Below are 19,261 nucleotides of genomic sequence, written 5' to 3'. Positions count from 1 at the left end.
GGAGAATGAGCTCCTGTTGTCCTGTGTTGCTGATTTCTGTGCAATATTTACAGAACACTCCTATCAGAAGATTATCTATATATCTGCCAGCGGAGACATAGCCGGGACCCGCTACACATAACTGAAATGTGGTGCATTATTAAATGTGGTACACTGTTTCGTATCTGCAAGTCCCTGCACCTGTCAACAGTCCCCTCATCACCCATGGACTATATATTCTGTACCTTTGTCTTCTTTCGTTGTCTGGTCTTGAATGTTATGGATGTGTGTTAACCCTGCTGTGTTTCTTCACTGTTCAAACATGACTGTGCTTTCAAACACAGCTCCAACATCATCTTTTTCAGAAGAATGTAGCTTGTCCAATAACATTAGTCTTTAAAAGAGATGAGGTGAGAGATCTATCATAGTAGCTATGACAACAACCTCGACAACAAAACCAACAAAAACAAAAAATCAACAAAACCAAAGGTCCTGTAGAGATGATGTTGGAGCTTTCCTCTAGCTCAGTGGTAAGAGCATGGTGTTAACAACGCAAGGTCAAGGGTTCGATCTCAGGGGAGTGCACATACTTAGAAACAAAAGTATAGGATAATGCAATGCAAGTCGCTTTGGATAAAAGCGTCTGCCAAATGCATAAATGTAAAAGAGAGGAGCATGAACTGCAAAGCATCAATACTGCCAAAATGCATGGCTTCTGCTGGAATATGTACTGTAGGATGAATGTGGACATAGTGGAGAGTAGTGATGGGACGTCCGGCTCTCTTGAACGATTCGGCTCTTTTGGTTTGGCTCCCTTAGAAGAGCCGCCCGCCTCTTATGGCTTCCAAATGGCTCTTTACTTAGCATCACCTTATATTTTAGCCCATTTATCAATTGTGAATGCTTTCAGTATTATTTTTTGCATTTTGTATTATTTTTTTCATAAAATACTTATTTTTAGGCATTTTTTGTTACAAAAGATACACAATTTCTAATATTTAACATTTTTGATTCAACTTCAATTGAACAATTGAAGACAGAACCACAGCAAACAAATTAAATAAATGCAAACGTCTTTTTAAGCATTTAAGTGATAGTTCACCCGAAAATGAAAATTTTGTCGACATTTTTGAGTGAACTATCACTTTAAGACATTTGGTTTTTATTTTATTAAATGACGCAAGCTAACCTAATAATTATGCGAAGTGAGTTTAAGCTGTTTTAAAAAACCGGAATTGTGGTAAATTTATGCAAGTGCAGTGCAGCCCCTGTATCCCGGTGGCACTTGTGTTTAAAAGGGAGTGTAAAGTCAATACCCTTCAATAATTGGCATATCAGAAAAACATGAATTTGTACAAATAGTATTGCCCCGAAAACAAATGTACCCTTCAATACTATTCTATAACATATGGGCTGTTCATAATAATTTTGTCATTCCAAACAAAGCCAAAGAAATTCACATTAAATTCTCCATAACTTTTACCCTGTAAATGGATATTCAACCCAATCTTTTTGTGGTGACGAAGATGAATCAGTGGTTCATTTGTTTTCTAGATGTACAGTAAAAAGGTTATTGTGGACTGAGGTTTCAATATTGATTTTTAATTTGATTAATAGTTTGATTGATAGTAAAGAAGCAATGGTCCTGTGTTTATTTTCCAACACTGGCTTCACTACATTGGACAATGCTAAGGTGGGGAGTAAGAACGTTGTTATGTGTTGTAATGGCAGCACGAGCCTCTTATTGTTGTAACTGTTCTAGTAAAGATGTAAATTTGAGATATACCCTCTGGGCATGCAGTTCTTATTCACCACTCATCGTGAAGTGAGTACAACACGAATGAATAAGTATTAGTTGAACTGAAGCCGTTAGAATGAACCCGAAACGCATGTGATCTTTGTCATACGGAGTATCTAGCCAATCACGAAAACCTGTGTCGTCATCACAGCCTGTTTTTTTTACTTTAGACACGCCTTTACAGGCGTCTTTTTTTTAAATGCTTAGAACAAAGACAAATACAACATACGTATTACAACCAGGGAAGCAAGGTATATAAAAACATTATAATATACAATAAAAACAGGACCTTTAAATTATTCAACATTTTTAAAAGATAAACATAAGTTAACAGTTTCATAGCTTTTCTGTTGGTAATAGTTGGAATGACCGAAACATTTTTTATCTTTTTAATGAATACTTTATTTTACTAGGATAGTCCCATTGAGATAACAAAATCTCTTCTCCCAGGGGGTCCTGGCCAAAATCGCAGCATACAAAGTTTCACAATAAAACAATTAAAAAAAACATATAACAAACAAGATCATTTGCCCTACATCCAGATATTTACAGATATATAATTTACTTATAACAGGTACATGTTTCCTTCAAAGTTGAACATAGAAGGTTTTTTAAGATATTTACAGAAGGGAGTGTTTCCAGCATAATAACACTCTGCGACTCGTTCCATAACGAAGGAGCAAAAAAAGAGTAGTGAGTTTTGCCTAACTCAGAATGTACTCTAGGGACATTTAAGAGAAGTTTAGTTGAAAACCTGGTATTGTAATTACATGTATAACAAAATACTTTTATCAATTTAAAATTCTTTCTTTGGCTCAACTTAAACTCTTTCTCTGGCTAAACTTAAAACTCTTTCTTTGGCTAAACTTAAAATTCTTAGTTTGGCTAAACTTAAAACTCTCTCTTTGGCTAAACTTAAAATTCTCTCTTTGGCTAAACTTAAAACTCTCTCTTTGTTAAATTTAAAAATCTTAGTTTGGCTAAACTTAAAATTCTCTCTTTGGCTAAACTTAAAACTCTCTCTTTGTTAAATTTAAAAATCTTAGTTTGGCTAAATTTAAAACTCTCTCTTTGGCTAAACTTAAAGTTCTCTCTTTGGCTAAATTTAAAAATCTTAGTTTGGCTAAATTTAAAACTCTCTCTTTGGCTAAACTTAAAATTCTCTCTTTGGCTAAACTTAAAACTCTCTCTTTGTTAAATTTAAAAATCTTAGTTTGGCTAAACTTAAAACTCTCTCTTTGGCTAAATTTAAAAATCTTAGTTTGGCTAAATTTAAAACTCTCTCTTTGGCTAAACTTAAAATTCTCTCTTTGGCTAAACTTAAAATTCTCTCTTTGGCTAAATTTAAAAATCTTAGTTTGGCTAAACTTAAAACTCTCTCTTCGGCTAAACTTAAAATTCTCTCTTTGGCTAAACTTAAAATTCTCTCTTTGCCTAAATTTAAAAATCTTAGTTTGGCTAAACTTAAAACTCTCTCTTTGGCGAAACTTAAAATTCTCTCTTTGGCTAAACTTAAAATTCTCTCTTTGCCTAAATTTAAAAATCTTAGTTTGGCTAAACTTAAAATTCTCTCTTTGGCGAAACTTAAAATTCTTTCTTTGGCTAAACTTAAAATTCTCTCTTTGGCTAAATTTAAAAATCTTAGTTTGGCTAAACTTAAAATTCTCTCTTTGGCGAAACTTAAAATTCTTTCTTTGGCTAAACTTAAAATTCTCTCTTTGGCTAAATTTAAAAATCTTAGTTTGGCTAAACTTAAAACTCTCTCTTTGGCGAAACTTAAAATTCTTTCTTTGGCTAAACTTAAAATTCTCTCTTTGGCTAAACTTAAAATTCTCTCTTTGGCTAAACTTAAAATTCTCTCTTTGGCTAAATTTAAAAATCTTAGATTGGCTAAACTTAAAATTCTCTCTTTGGCGAAACTTAAAATTCTTTCTTTGGCTAAACTTAAAATTCTCTCTTTGGCTAAATTTAAAAATCTTAGTTTGGCTAAACTTAAAACTCTCTCTTTGGCGAAACTTAAAATTCTTTCTTTGGCTAAACTTAAAACTCTCTCTTTGGCTAAACTTAAAATTCTCTCTTTGGCTAAACTTAAAATTCTTTCTTTGGCTAAACTTAAAATCAAGGTTTAGAAGAACATACAATCTTTCCACAAACTATCAATTAGAACTAACTTTTCAGCACAATTGAAAAGGTTTTGTTGTGTAGTTAAAACAAGTTTGGATGGACGTAGTTTTGTCGCAATACCAAACTTCGGTACCAGGCGGTACTAAATGTGACGATACTTGCATTTCCCGCTATCATTCTAGATTATGAAAGACCTCTGATTGGCCATTGTGTTTCCAAGGTCAACAGATATGTCACCAAGGTACATGATGAGGCACTTCAGCAGACACTCTCTTCTGATGTCTATGTCCAGAGTCCACAAAATGTTCAAGATGTACGGTTTTTATTAGACCAAAACACTACTGAATTGATTACCACAAACAATTCTATGTGCAAGCAACCAATACCTGATCCATAACTTTAATTGTGTCCCTAGTTTTTTCACGGAAAACTCCACCTTTGCTCTTAATAACCTGGAGAAGCTGAGAGCTCTGTCGGTCCAAAGAAGCCAAAAATCTTCATTGTAAAGGTATAGTCGTGATGCGCAAAGAAAGAAAAGAAAGAGAAACAGAAAATAGACTTTGGAAAGAACCTGATATTACTTTGAGAACTAGTTGTAAAAATACATATATACACAGAGAATTAAACAACAATCTAAGAAATTACACTACATACTAAAATCCATAATTTAAAATATGGTAAATTCATTTTTATTCAATTACACTTTAAATGAAATAACGGCTTTTATCTCCTCTTGTTGAAACAGAGCAGGCCACCTTTCTTGCAGTTCCTGAACTCTAGGTTGGTTTTCCACAACTTCTCGTCTGCGTAAGGCAAACGTCTTTGTCATTTTTTCTCTGATTGTGCATGCATTTTTTATTTTCTTCAATTCCTTTAAAAGTGCCAGGCTCTCAGTTTCAAGGTTTTCTGACGACACTCCGGCAGGTACGGATGGGATATGATTGGCCTCGCCACGTTTAGGTCGTTTAACATTTTTTGCTGGACAAGCATTATCTGAGGCTTTGGTTTTCAGGGAATCTGCCAAAAACTCAGGGCATCCAAGACCTTTCAACTGTGTGTGTAGGTTTCCCATCTTCATTTTAAATCTCTGTGTCCACCCGTAGCAACCATTGAAAGATCCTTTTTCTGCCAAGCAAGGATGTTTCTTGATAAGACTCTCTGAAACTTCACAAAAGTTTGCACTGCTGGGATAAGATTTATACTTGTAGATCTCATCTCTCATACTTGTATCTTCTCCAGAATATCAGACTTCATCTTTGGAGTGACAGTCAGCCTTGTGACACCACAGTCTTTGCATTTCCACATTGAGTTACTTGTCAAAGAGAAGAGTGGGGTAGAACATAGAAGAAAAAATACATTACAAAACTGACCCTACAAAGCAATAATTAAAAGGTGCAAATTACTTAATTTTTTTTTCATGTGCCTGGATTATTGCAAGAGCTCAGTGGCTTGATCCACCGAATGTGCTACTGTGTAAATCAAGTGCATGGTGGTAGATCAAGTGCAGGTGGTAGATCAAGTGCAGGTGGTGGATCCTTTTCTTATCTAGCGCCAAAACATTTATATGCTGATGACTTGTGTCATCAGCATATAAATGAATTCTAGCTGAGATTATCCCACAACCAAGATCATTAATATAAATAGGAAATAAAACTGTGGCTAATGAGTAAAAATCTTTTACTACTGAACTCCGACAAAACAGAAATGTTTCTTACTGGACTGAAAACCGCAATACGTAAAAACCAAGAATACTGCTTATCTATTGACGGATGCTCCATAAAACCCTCGTCCTGAATTAGCAGGATTTTTTTTGCCAATAAGCTTGTAAAGTGACATCTACTGTGTAATAATTTACGTGCACAGAGAAAGTTTACTGCTTTTCAGGACAAATCAACTAATTTAAATGAGCCAGTCTGCACCCTCCCGTATCTTCCACTAGCAATATTTGAATAGCTCTTTTCCAAAACGCTATAAATCCATTTTAATAGTTTTCATGAAAATGACATTTTTTTAACCTAGACCCAGAACAAGAGCATTGCACAGTTCTCACTACTTTAAGCTCTTTATCTATAGTGATATATACACTCCACAAAATAAGCTATTTATTAAAGAGATGGTTAACCCAAAAATAAAAATTCTGTCATAATTTCCTCTTTTTCAAGTTGTTTAGCATCTGTACACATTTCTTTGTTATGATGATGTGATGTTAAGTGATGACAAATCCAAGAGGAACAGGAGTTAAATAAAAAAGGTTTAATAAAAAAAAAAGGTGTAATCAGGAACAAAAAGGTCATCCAACAAACATCAACAGAACAAAATAATACAATCCAAAAACAGGGAAACATCCAAGGGAACAAATAACAAGATGATCCAAATAAATCCACGGAACATGGTACGATATATTACACTAATACTCGACAAAAAACTGTACCAAGGGTAGAAATTAAATAAAACCGATAAAAAGGACTAAACGGGGGAAGATAAACTAGAGGTGAAAACAGTCAATGATGAGGGAGCATGGGAAAAGTAACGTTCTTGGGCACTAACGGGGAAAACAAGACTAGGGACCGACGAGAATGTCACAGATGAGCATATAGAAAAGTGAGCACTAGAGAGGGAGTTATTCATGACAGAATTTATTTTTGAGTGAACTATCCCTTTACCTAAATTGGGCTATATTTATACTATATTTAATCCATACACGCCCTCAATTATTAAAATTGATCTACAATACCCCATACTGTGCAATTTCACTAATATCACTAATACCATAGGTTTCTGCCTAATGTATGCTGTGAATCCATGTCAATAATAAAAGGTTGTATACCCACACGAGAAAAGAACCATTTTCATGGATCCAATTGGAGAAGCTGACACAAAGATGAATAGATGCCTGGAGTCTACAAGGTAAAATTGAAGTATAATGTAGTTTTACTGTCTTTTCTGTTGTTAAATTGTGATGTGTAACAGATTTCACACATATTATTTCCTTTAGAGCATTCATGAGGGAAAAGGGCTGCAATGTCTCAAGGAGGACATGCAGTAGTCTCCCTCATAGACGTCAGCAAGATGGCTCATCCTGTGGTGTCCTGGCCTTAAAAGTGGGTGTGAAATGCTGTAACCATTAGTAACAGTCAAAGTCTGCTTTATTGTTAATTCAGCCACATGTAAATTACATACATAGAGTATTGAAATTGCATTACTCTGAGACCTTTGGTGCATATATATATATATAGTGTTGGGTAAATTACTCTGAAAAAGTAATTAATTACTAGTTACTCATTACATATTCAATAGTGTAATTAGATTACTGTCCAAATTACTCTGTCCAAAAAGTATTTAGTTAATCATCACTAATTACTTTCTATATCCTACATCAACCTTAGTTAAGTGATTCAAGAATATACATGAAACGGCTTATTTAATTAATTCAAATAAATAATATTATTAACCAAAGTATTACAAATGTGGGAATTATACATTAAAGCACAGATTTTAAAGTAAGACTTTGAATTTTGATGTCAATTACACTATTGCACACGCATTTATTTCACGAAGTATTTAGTTTAATTACATCAAAAGTAACTGTAATTAAATTACAGAAAACATATGAGTAATGCCTTACTGTACTTTTTCATGGGAAAAGTAATTAAATTACGGTAACTAATTACTTAGTAACTATTACTAGTTATTATATATATGTACGAGCAGGGATATTTAAAAAGAAGAATATGATAGATAATGGTAGATAGAGTGCAAAACAGTGGAATATACAACAGTTATGTCATAATCCAGCTAAATGAAATTCTCTTGTGGTTTGATATCATTCATAATTCATTAAGTTTTACAGGTGAATGGAGTCCTTTTTGCAGAGGACTGGTCTGGTTCTCATGTTTTAGCTGAGGTTTTGTGAAGGTGGACATCTAGTGACAAAGTCTTCACAGGCGATTTGTCTTTAAGACTCGTCTAGTTGTCAGTGCTGTTGTGGTCACTTCATTGTTTGAATAAGGATTGTATCTAGGTGACTACAGTGGTCATCTGGACTGGATACAAACTAGATCAAGATGACTACAGTGACCTTGGAATAAGACTGAAACAGACAAACAAATATTAGTGTAGATGTCATTCATTCATAAAGTAACAAGTACATTTAGGTATTTTCCTAGTGTTGGTTGACATAGTGCATGGATTGTGCCATTTTGCTAGTAAAACTTTGCTTCAGTTTGCAGAGAACATTTCACAGACGTGATAAATATTCACACCTCACAGAAGGCAGTGGACAAGTTGAGGCTTGAGATAGCTACTTCCCTCCTCAGAGAATCAGGTCTGTTTTTTTTTTTGCTCAGCATGTTAATCAATTCATGTTGTTGGTTTTATGCAATTAATAGGCCTATCATAAAAATGCAGCTCTATGCTAGTGAATCTTTGCTGTGTAATGCAAACTGTATTAGTCTGAACTTATTTGTTGAATACTGTTTGTCTTACCAGATGATCTAAGCGGCTTGTGCTTTTATTGTGGGATGGAGGACAAGGGTAAAACACAATGGGTGGGTTATTCACATTACAAAATATACAAAAAAATGTACCATTGCAGTAATAATTACATCTTTCTACATCATCTATTAATGTATTCATTATTAAAGTTGATTTTGTGTAAAAATCTGTGGTTACTCTCTATTGAACAAGGTGTGATGTAGGAAATCCTATTGTAGTCAGAACACCAGATTATGTTGTTGAGAACTTCCAAAATTAAAGGAATAGTAAGAATATTAAAAATCAGTTTATTCAGATATCACCTATTTTTAGAAATACCCTATATTTCAAAACATGTTCCACTACATGTCACTGTTTTCCCAGGTTTGCTGTGACGGATGTGAAAGGTGGTACCACCATGATTGTGTACAGATCCCTCCAGTGGATGTGGATTTCTTGTGTCCTGCATGCCAAGAAAAGTGTCCCATGCTGCAATATTTGTTTTCCTACCTGTGTCATGTAGTTTATGTTTAACTTGTGTTCGTTGAGGTATCTTGGAAATGTTTCTTTTTCACTTTTCTGACAATGCAAGCCTCGAAGATTTTATCAGTTGTATTTTATTTACTTCCTAGATTGTTTCTTTTGTTATCAAGATGTTTTTACAGATTTTTTTTAATTAAAAACGAAAAAAATTCAGGTAGGTGGAGAGTTCCTGCCTCAAGTGGAGGAGTTCAAGTATCTGGGGGTCTTGTTCACGAGTGAAGGAAGGATGGAACGGGAGATTGAGAGACGGATCGGTGAAGCTTCTGCAGTAATGCGGTCGCTGTACCAGTCTGTCGTGGTGAAGAAGGAGCTAAGACGCAAGGTGAAGCTCTCGATTTACCGGTCAATCTACGTTCCCACTCTCACCTATGGTCATGAGCTGTGGGTCATGACCGAAAGGACCACATCCCGGATACAGGCGGACGAAATGAGCTTTCTCCGCAGGGTGGCTGGGCGATCCCTTAGAGATAGGGTGAGAAGCTCACTCACTGAGGAGCTTAGAGTAGATCCGCTGCTCCTCCACATCGAGAGGGGCCAGCTGAGGTGGCTCGGGCATCTTTTCCGGATGCCCCCTGGACGCCTTCTCGGGAAGGTGTTCCGGGCATGTCCCACCGGGAGGAGACCCCGGGGAAGACCTAGGACACGCTGGAGGGACTATGTCTCCTGGCTGGCCTGGGAACGCCTCGGTGTCCCCCCGGAAGAGCTGGAGGAAGTGGCTAGGGAGAGGGAAGTCTGGGCATCCCTGCTTAGACTGCTGCCCCCGCGACCCGGCCCCGGATAAGCGGAAGAAAATGGATGGACGAAAAAAAAAGTTTCTTGTAATAATTAGAACTATATTTCAATAAATGCTTTGTGTATGCTTTACCAGAAGAAGAGTTGAGGCGAATATGTTTAAAACTTCTGTCGTCCCATATCACCGTACATCTGAATTTATATTACATTTCACATACAAATTGTAATGTAATCATGAAAAACTATACATTGACGGAAAGATCCAAGACTTGCCGTGAAATGCACCCCCATCTTAAATTTGCTCGTGTTCGCCGCTGCATGAAATAATTATGAAAGTATGGTTATGGGACTCATACAGTCTGATGGGGTGAGTTTCATGCTTGTGACACGTTCCTAGTGGGAGATATGGGAGGGTGCATTTCCTGGCAAACAAGCTTGCCATGAAAAGCACCACTTTCTTAAATTTGCTCGTGTTCGCCCCCGCATGAAATAATTATGAAAGTATGGTTATATGTCTTATACAGTCTGATGGGGTGAGTTTCATGCTTGTGACACGTTCCTAGTGGGAGATACGGGAGGGTGCATTTCCTGACAGACAGGTGCCTCGGCGTGAAATAAATTAAGAGCTCTTTTCCAAAACGCATTAAGTGCCAAATTAAAAAAAATAGTTTGTCACGCCATTTTGCCGTTTACTAAACCTATTCACTGCTCCATCAATGTTTCATGCCAAATCACTGTATTTCCTTGTTTAAAATGTACTGCAGGATGCAGTTTCTTTCCTAAATGAAGGCCTTAATGCGATATGTCCTCTGGACAATCAGAATTCGTTCGTTAGTGGTATTTGTATGTGTTATTTCCAAATTTTTTGTTTGTTGTATGTGATGGAAAATATTGAAACATAAAAATATTTATTTTATTTTACCATTTAGTTTGTTACAATTTTTTTATTTGGCTGTTATTTATTTCATGCATTTGCATTTATTTGATTTTAATTAATTTATAGTATGAGTCCCTGATGTCATATGTTTCATGTTCTCTTGTTTGTTTGTTTTTTAAATAAATACCATTTTTTTAAAAGGATGGATTTGTAGCGTTTTGAAAAAAATAAAAATTGAATTTATAATCGACAATATTGTTGTTTCATTTAACAATCATTGTTTAACAATTTCATACCATTTGAACAGCAGTGTTGGGTGTAACTAGTTACTAAGTAATTAGTTACTGTAATTTAATTACTTTTCCCATGAAAAAGTACAGTAAGGCATTACTCATATGTTTTCTGTAATTTAATTACAGTTACTTTTGATGTAATTAAACTAAATACTTCGTGAAATAAATGCGTGTGCAATGGTGTAATTGACATCAAAATTCAAAGTCTTACTTTAAAATCTGTGCTTTAATGTATAATTCTCACATTTGTAATACTTTGGTCAGTTAATAATATTATTTATTTGAATGAATTAAATAAGCCGTTTCATGTATATTCTTGAATCACTTAACTAATCAAGGTTGATGTAGGATATAGAAAGTAATTAGTGATGATTAACTAAATACTTTTTGGACAGAGTAATTTGGACAGTAATCTAATTACACTATTGAATATGTAATGAGAAACTAGTAATTAATTACTTTTTCAGAGTAATTTACCCAAAACTATATATATATATATATATATATATATATGTGTGTTATCTGTGTGCACCAAAGGTCTCAGAGTAATGCAATTTCAATCCTCTATGTATGTAGTTTACATGTGGCAGAATTAACAATAAAGCAGACTGGCTCATTTAAATTAGTTGATTTGTCCTGAAAAGCAGTAAACTTGCTCTGTGCACGTAAATTGTTACACAGTAGATGTCACTTTACAAGCTTATTGGCAAAAAAATCCTGCCAATTCAGGTCCTGATTTGTATGGCTTAATAAAATTAATAAATATTTTCTAATTATAATTGCTTTATAAATTATGAAATGCCTGATTGGTATTTATGAAACTATGTTACGCGTATGCAGTAACCGTTTTTAAAAGCAATTGCATTTTATAACTGCTTCGAGGGTCTTATTACTGTAATTTAACACACTGAGGGCATCTAGTGGATTGAAACAGCACTGCAGTTTCCGCCTTTTATATTTAGAAGAATTTCAGCAAATGCGCGTTCCCGCGACTGGGGTGCCTTTCTCGGCACAACACCGGTAAACATTTGACTATGGTGGCTGGTGCCTCTATGTTAACGTTCCGGACAATAGAATCACCGATCACTAGGGCACTTTCAGCAGGTTTCTCAGTCGGTGCGTCACTGAGCGGGGCAAACCTGTTCGAGACTTTAATCGGAACGGTTGACTGATGTTTTGTCCTGCGACTATGCCGTCTCACCGTTACAAAGCTTCCCTGCTGCAGGGGATTTTCAACCGGAACCGAGCTGTGTGTGCTAACATTGCTCGCATCCGAAGTGTTTTCTACGGTCCTTACACTCTTACTATCCTCAAATAAAGATGGGATGCGAGACTCTAATTGTAAGATCTTCTCCGTCAGCCTAACTACTTCCCTGCATTTATCACATGTAAAACCCTCGCCGCTGACAGAGAAGGCTAAACTAAACATATGACATGAGGTGCAAGTAACAACAATAGGAATAGAAGCCATAACTCACCGGGTATGAAGTGCAATCCTAACTTAGCAAGGTTGCTTGATGAGTCTTAGTATATACGCTTAAAAAGAGAAACAGTTAGCACACAAGACAAATAGGGGGAGATGATGTTCCACAATGTCAACAGAAGGCAAGCTAACACGCTAATATGCTAGCGGCGTTACGCTTCAATGAATATAGATTTAGAAAATAAAGTGAAAGTAAATAATTCGGCAACGACAATGATAAGTAATTATAGTAAAATACACTAATATTAAGACCAGGAACAAATGTGAATCACTTGACATGTAAGGAAAAGTTCTGTTGAAAAGTATTATCAATTGTCGTTATGTTCTCGCGCTCTTTCAATGCATCACGTGACAGTCACGTAGCAACGGACAAACTTGTCACCCGCCGCCTGCGCAGAGAGACAAGAAGCGGAAGACATGTAGTGTTCTGTCATTACGTGATAAACGTGGCCGAGCAGGAGAGTCTCAACCCTGTGATAGAGACCGATGTCTCTATCACGTCATGCTCCGAGATGGAGAGCGCTCCATCCCGCACGACCACGCATTAGATATGGAGCCGTCCTCACCTATACTTCCAAATGACAGTATTTCAAACGGTGGTAAACACAGACAAATTTCATTAAAGTTTCATGATGAGATTTACGAGTCAGAAAATGGTTTATTATACACATTATATGTATTATATGTATAAATTAGTAATAAAAACATGGCAAAATGGAAGACAGACCATGCAAAGTGCTACCTCGTTGATTATTCAAAACAACAGCCAATGGCAAGTCTCCACAGTCAGCCCAAGCAATAACTGGAGAAAAAATAGGCTTGTTCGACTTCATTCGGCGACGCAAGAATCTGCAGCCGCCTGAAAACAGCGATGCAGTCTGTTTAGACACTTTGTCCGACTTTGATCGCCGCAGCAGCCGTTTTACGATCACACGTGCCAACAAAGTATCGCGAGAGTAAACGAGACCAGCCGCTCAGGTCAGGCAAAGACTGTGAAGGAGGGTGGAGAAGGGTAAAGAAGAAATAAAAGAAAGGGATGATTTTATTCATGACTTTGTCCACCAGCAGTAAAGTTTTTTTTCTTTGCGTTTCATAAATTATCGTAAGAACATTGTTTTCTTTCTAACTATGCATTTCAATGGGAGTAAAGATGATCATAACGTTACTGGTGTCAATCCCACGGTTGGCAGAATTTAAAGTTGTCACTTTACGTTGTTACTGTTTTACGCATTACATTAACATTATTTGTGTTATTCCTTATTACGATTTTAATTTCAGGTCCATGAATGTCCTATGTGTGTGACCAATACGATCTTGAATGTTGAAATTTGAAATGAACATTGTGTTAAAAATATATATTACAGATTCTAGACATTTGTACAGGTCTTTTTACAGTTTTAGAGTTTGGGCGCTTTTAAGACTATTCCTATTAGTAACAACTAATGTCCCTCATAGCCAATCTTTTATCAATTCCTGGATTCATTCACTCTTCTTTTAGTCAATCCATTTATTTTTGAAAGCTTAAAACAAATAATAGTACCTAGTAGCTGGAATATGCTTTCAGAAGACATCAGATGCGCTCCAACAGTAGCCACTTTTAAATCCAGATTAAAAACACATTTGTTTAGCAGTGCATTTTCAACCTGACCACTGTGCTGGTTCACACCTACTGCACTTTTATTTCTATCTTTTGTTTATCTCTTTTTTAATGCACATTTCCAATACATTTCATTTCCTTTTTATTATCATTTACATCCTTAAATTGTATTTGTAATGTTAAATCATTGACTTTTTAAAGATGTCTTATGCATTATGGGTTCTATGTGTGATGTATCACCTGTGTATGAAGTGTGACATATAAATGAACTTGCCTTGCCTCTAACTTTTGACTATACAATTGCAAGTGTACTGGAGCAAATCAAAACAAAACAAAGAAGAGAGAGAGAGAAGCATTTAAGTCCAAACTTTTATTTTCAATCACTCATAGCCAAACTTTCTTTAATTCCTTGATTCACTCATCCCTCTTATCTGTCTACAAAATGTCACAGGTCGGAGTGGGTCAAGCCAGACTACACCCACCCCTAGACCAGAATCACCCTGAGGAGCGTGTCAAAGGAGGAGGCAGGAGACAGGAATAAAAGAATCACAAGCTTTATTTTATATTTAAAAGTAATTTGAAAACCCTAATCTAAAATCCTCTTCTTTCCTCTTCCTAGGAATCCAAAGCAAGCCTTGTCGGGCAAAGGTGTCAGACTCACGGTAGTGAGTAATGGACGGTGGGTGTCCTAGGTAGGTATGTGGATCGGGGCTCACTTCCTTCTGGCGCTGACGCCGGGCTCACAGTGGTGAGTAAGAAACAGGTGGGTGTCCCAAGGGAACAGGTGAGTCGGAGCTTAGTCCCTTCTGGCGCTGACGCCGGACTCAGTGGCGAATAGTGGACGGGTACTTCACACTACACCGATGGGTTTCAGAGCTGCAAAAAACTCAGGTCACAAGCTGAGCAGGGCTTTCGCTGTAACAGACAGAATCAAAGCTTCAGACAGCAGTGAACAGACCTCACGGGTGTGGCAGGGGACAGATACTTCACGCTGTGCAGATGGGCGTCAGAGCCACAACAGTAACAAGGTAGCAGTATTTAACTGTTCAACAGTCTATGCAACATCCAGCTGAAATACCTTCTTCCTTTCTGACCAGGACAGAGGCTTTCGGCGGGGACATGTGGAGACCACCAGGCGGAGAGGACACTTTGAGCGGAACACTCCACTTCAGCTATTCACTGGAACGATACAGCCGGGTTTAACTGTTCAACAGCATGTAAAACCTTCAGAATTGACAGAGCCGGGTTGCCTTGAAGTAATAAATCGGGCGCTTTGTGGTATCAAAAAGCCCTTCCCTGGAGACAGCGGATGAAAGACTGGGAGGAGAGTGCACAGCAGACTACTATTACTTCTCCACACAATAAACCTCACTCCATAACACAAACCGTGTGAATCGTCACTTCAGGCACAGCATCTCACTCGCACACCGTGCATTCGGGCCAGCACTCACCCCTCCGGTCCTTCTCCCACAATATCAAATCTCGTCCGTGCAAGGGTTCAATTTCTCTCCAGAGAAAAGCGGGTGCAGATATCGTCACATTCAGCAAAGGGGAGGACAGAAGTTAGAGTCAGATCAACAATCCACTCGGTGTACTAATTCACTCGTGCCACACACTATCCGAACTCTCAATACCACTTCAGTGTTTAGTGCATATAAACAACGGATCAAATACTCATCACTGGCGTCTTTCCCACTGCTGACGATATTCCTTGAATTTTCCCTGATAATCCTTCACTCTCTCCCAGTCCAGGCGACGAATTCCACTCTCTTTCACTGCCCTTGGGTCCCACAAGCCACACTCTTCTTCCTTCACGATAACTCTTCAGCTGTAATACTCCACACACATTTCCCGATGGGAGAGACCACTCCAGATCAACGGAGAAGGAGGAACAGCACAGCACAGGCACAGCACAGCACAGCACAGCACAGCACAGACAGACAGCACAGCACAGCACAGCACAGCACAGCACAGCACAGCACAGCACAGCACAGCACAGCACAGCACAGCACAGCACAGCACAGCACAGCACAGCACAGCACAGCACAGCACAGCACAGCACAGCACAGCACAGCACAGCACAGCACAGCACAGCACAGCACAGCACAGCACAGCACAGCACAGCACAGCACAGCACAGCACAGCACAGCACAGCACAGCACAGCACAGCACAGCACAGCACAGCACAGAACAGAACAGAACAGAACAGAACAGAACAGAACAGAACAGAACACGGCACAACCCGACGCAACACAACCCAGCCTTCACTTCCCCTTGTGTTTTATCCTCTCAAGAATGCTGGCGTGGCCTCAATCAGGCACTCAGAGTGAAGTCCTCACACCTGTTGCCAATCTGCCGGTTAGTTGCCATGGCAACAGACACACACACACACACAGGCCCGGGGACAGTGTTACACTGGGAGTATCCCCGCGGAAACACTTCTCTGGCGAATAGTTCCGGGGGTTATTTGTCACCCCGTGACAAAAACATACATGAATAAAACTGTTATAGATGAATAATCCTCTTTCTTTAAGTTGTTATTAAAGGAATAGTTCACCCCAAAATGATGTTGATGTATTCAAACCTGTATGACTTTCTTTCTTCTTCAGAAGACAAAAGATGTTTTGAAGAACGTCGGTAACAGAAACAGGCAGTTTTTTATTTCCTCCAACCACTGCTCCTTTGGTACAGCCTCTACAGAGGGGCAGTATACAATCCTCTTATCTTCCTCTTCAATTGTGCCTGGCCGACGGTTCTACTGGGCAGGTGGTATTGATGAGCGAACAAAACACATGCAAAGGTGAACATGTATGACAAGTCAAAGAGGAAAAGTAGAGAAAGCTAAATGTTCCTGACCTGCTGCTGTGTGAGGACCAGAGAGAGCTGGTTCCTACGCTTCACAAGATACTCTGCTCTGAGAGCATTTTTTCACCAGAGTTATCCACAGCCTGAAAAAAACAGTGATGAGCAACAATTTGAGGATCGTGAAGTTGGACTAAACACAGACACATATACACTAATCAATATAGTAGGGATGCACCGAATATTCGGCCACCGAAAATGGCCAAAAAGGGCATTTTCGGTTTTTGCCCGAAAGACTTTTATGACCGAAACAATACGGCCGAAATGTTGTGATGACGAAAACAGAAACCGCAACCTGCACCTGCTTATCTGAAGCAACATGTCTGCGGTGTGGACGTATTTCAGTATATCTGAGAAAGACCCACGGACAGCAAAAAATGTAATGCGGAAATTTCAAAGACTTTCTCCACGTCGGGTTTAATTTATCACCTGAAATCCAAACATCCCGATCAATACGCTGAATATGAGAGGAACGCGGCACAGAAAAGGAAAACGCCTCCAAGCACACCCACTCCATCTGTGGAGGACGTTTTTGAAAAGGCAAGGCAGTTTCATGATGATGGTGTCAAGGCAAATGGCATTACACAAAAGATTATTGAATTAATTGGCTTAGATGATCAGCCATTCTCTGTCGTAGAAGATGTGGGATTTCGTAGGCTGATCGAGCACATTGAGCCCCGTTATGTCATGCCGAGCAGACGACATTTCTCAGAGGTGTGTTTACCTGAGCTGTTTAATGTTGTTGCAACTCACGTACATGAGCATATAGCTGCAGCAGATATTTCAGCAATCAGTTTCACGACAGACATATGGAGCTCAGACGGGGGTGTTGTCTCAACGCAGCGTAAAAGACGCACTGGCTTTAGGCAGAAGAATTGTTGGCCACTTTAAACATTCTCAGCTGGCCTATTCCCGCTTGCAGTCTATGCAAGATCAAGTGCAGACATGCACACTTATACACTCGACCAACAATCCTCATTATTGGTGGAAAACAATCATGGATAAGTTTTGAACTATGCGCACAGCAAGCATTGCAGCATGAAGCGGTTTAGTTGATTGTCACCATTGTCGAGATTCAAGTGTGGATTGCTGATGTCTCGGTGTATACTGCTAGAGCAAAAGTTGAATTTTTGTGTATTTTTCAGATCAGCACTTTTTGTAAACGACTAAAGCTGAAGCACATCGTTCATTTGAGACACACCACTTCGCAACAATCTTCCACCATAAAGTAACATTGTTTAGAACACACGTTCAGGAAGAATTCACATTAATAATACGATTCAACAGCTCAACTAAAACAAACACTAATAATGACTAACAACAATTCAACGTTTAAACCTCAATAAGAGCTACAATAACTAGCTGGCAACAGTGTTAGAAACGACTGGTAGGGTCTTACAGTGTGTTAGTATTTGAGAACATCTTGGTGTATAACATAGTCTGACTGTTTATTACCTGCTTGGTGGAATCCATCTTTAAGATATTACCAAAGATGACTGTGATGCTGGCCTTCATTTGATCAATTTAGGAGAGGATGTTCCTGCCATACACAGACAGCAGCCTCTCCTTCCACAGGTGATATACACCTAATATACTAATATACACAACAGCCTGTATAATACATTGGTGTTGTTATACTCACAGAGGATGAACCAGGACTGTGGCTCCTCAAAGAGGATGGAGAGAGGGTGGCGGTCCTCACAGATGAAGGAGATGGGGTGGGGAGCCTCAAAGAGGATGAAGAAGGAGAGGGCTTCCGATCTACTAAATTGGGCTTCAGTGAAGCCAACTGGGAGCCGCCAAAGTGTGACTTTGTGAATTGTAAAGAAAAAGAAAATGAATGTCATTATGCAACATGATGTGAGTTACATACAACATTTGAGTGTATAGCCTACTGTGTGTGTGTGTGTGTGTGTGTGTACTTGTTTAACTCTCCTGTTATCGGCAAATTTGAGTAAAGATTTAATGTTTTTAATTTACCCCAACAATTTCAATGTACGATTAAGTTCTCAAATTGTAATTGTTATTTGCTTTTTAAGTCACAAAGTTTGTGTGTTTGATTTGATTCTCTTAATGTTTATTTTCAAAATTCTTTTAGAAAAAATGCCTCACAAAAGGCATGAGAAAAATATATGAAAATAACTGGAAACGTTATACATGATTTTCATACATTTATGGTATGACCATATAAATTAAAAGTCTAACCTTACCACTTCTTAGAGCCAATGATTAAAAATACAATCATGATTATTTTGATAAGATGTCAAAGAGGATCGTCTATACCTGTGAAGGACAATGTCTTCATTTAAATTATTATGAAAAAAGGTTTACAAATCTAGTGTTTTGCACGTTCCTATGATGGGTAGGTTTATGTCATGGGTTTGTCATAGAAAATATCATTCAAGTGATAGTTCACCCAAAAATGAAAATTGTGTCATCATTTACTCACCCTCTTGTCATTTCAAACCTGTATGACTTTCTTTCTTCTGCAGAAGATATT

This window comes from Triplophysa dalaica, chromosome 19, assembly GCF_015846415.1.
Source record: "Triplophysa dalaica isolate WHDGS20190420 chromosome 19, ASM1584641v1, whole genome shotgun sequence".
NCBI lineage: Eukaryota > Metazoa > Chordata > Actinopteri > Cypriniformes > Nemacheilidae > Triplophysa > Triplophysa dalaica.
This window is presented reverse-complemented; position numbering follows the sequence as displayed.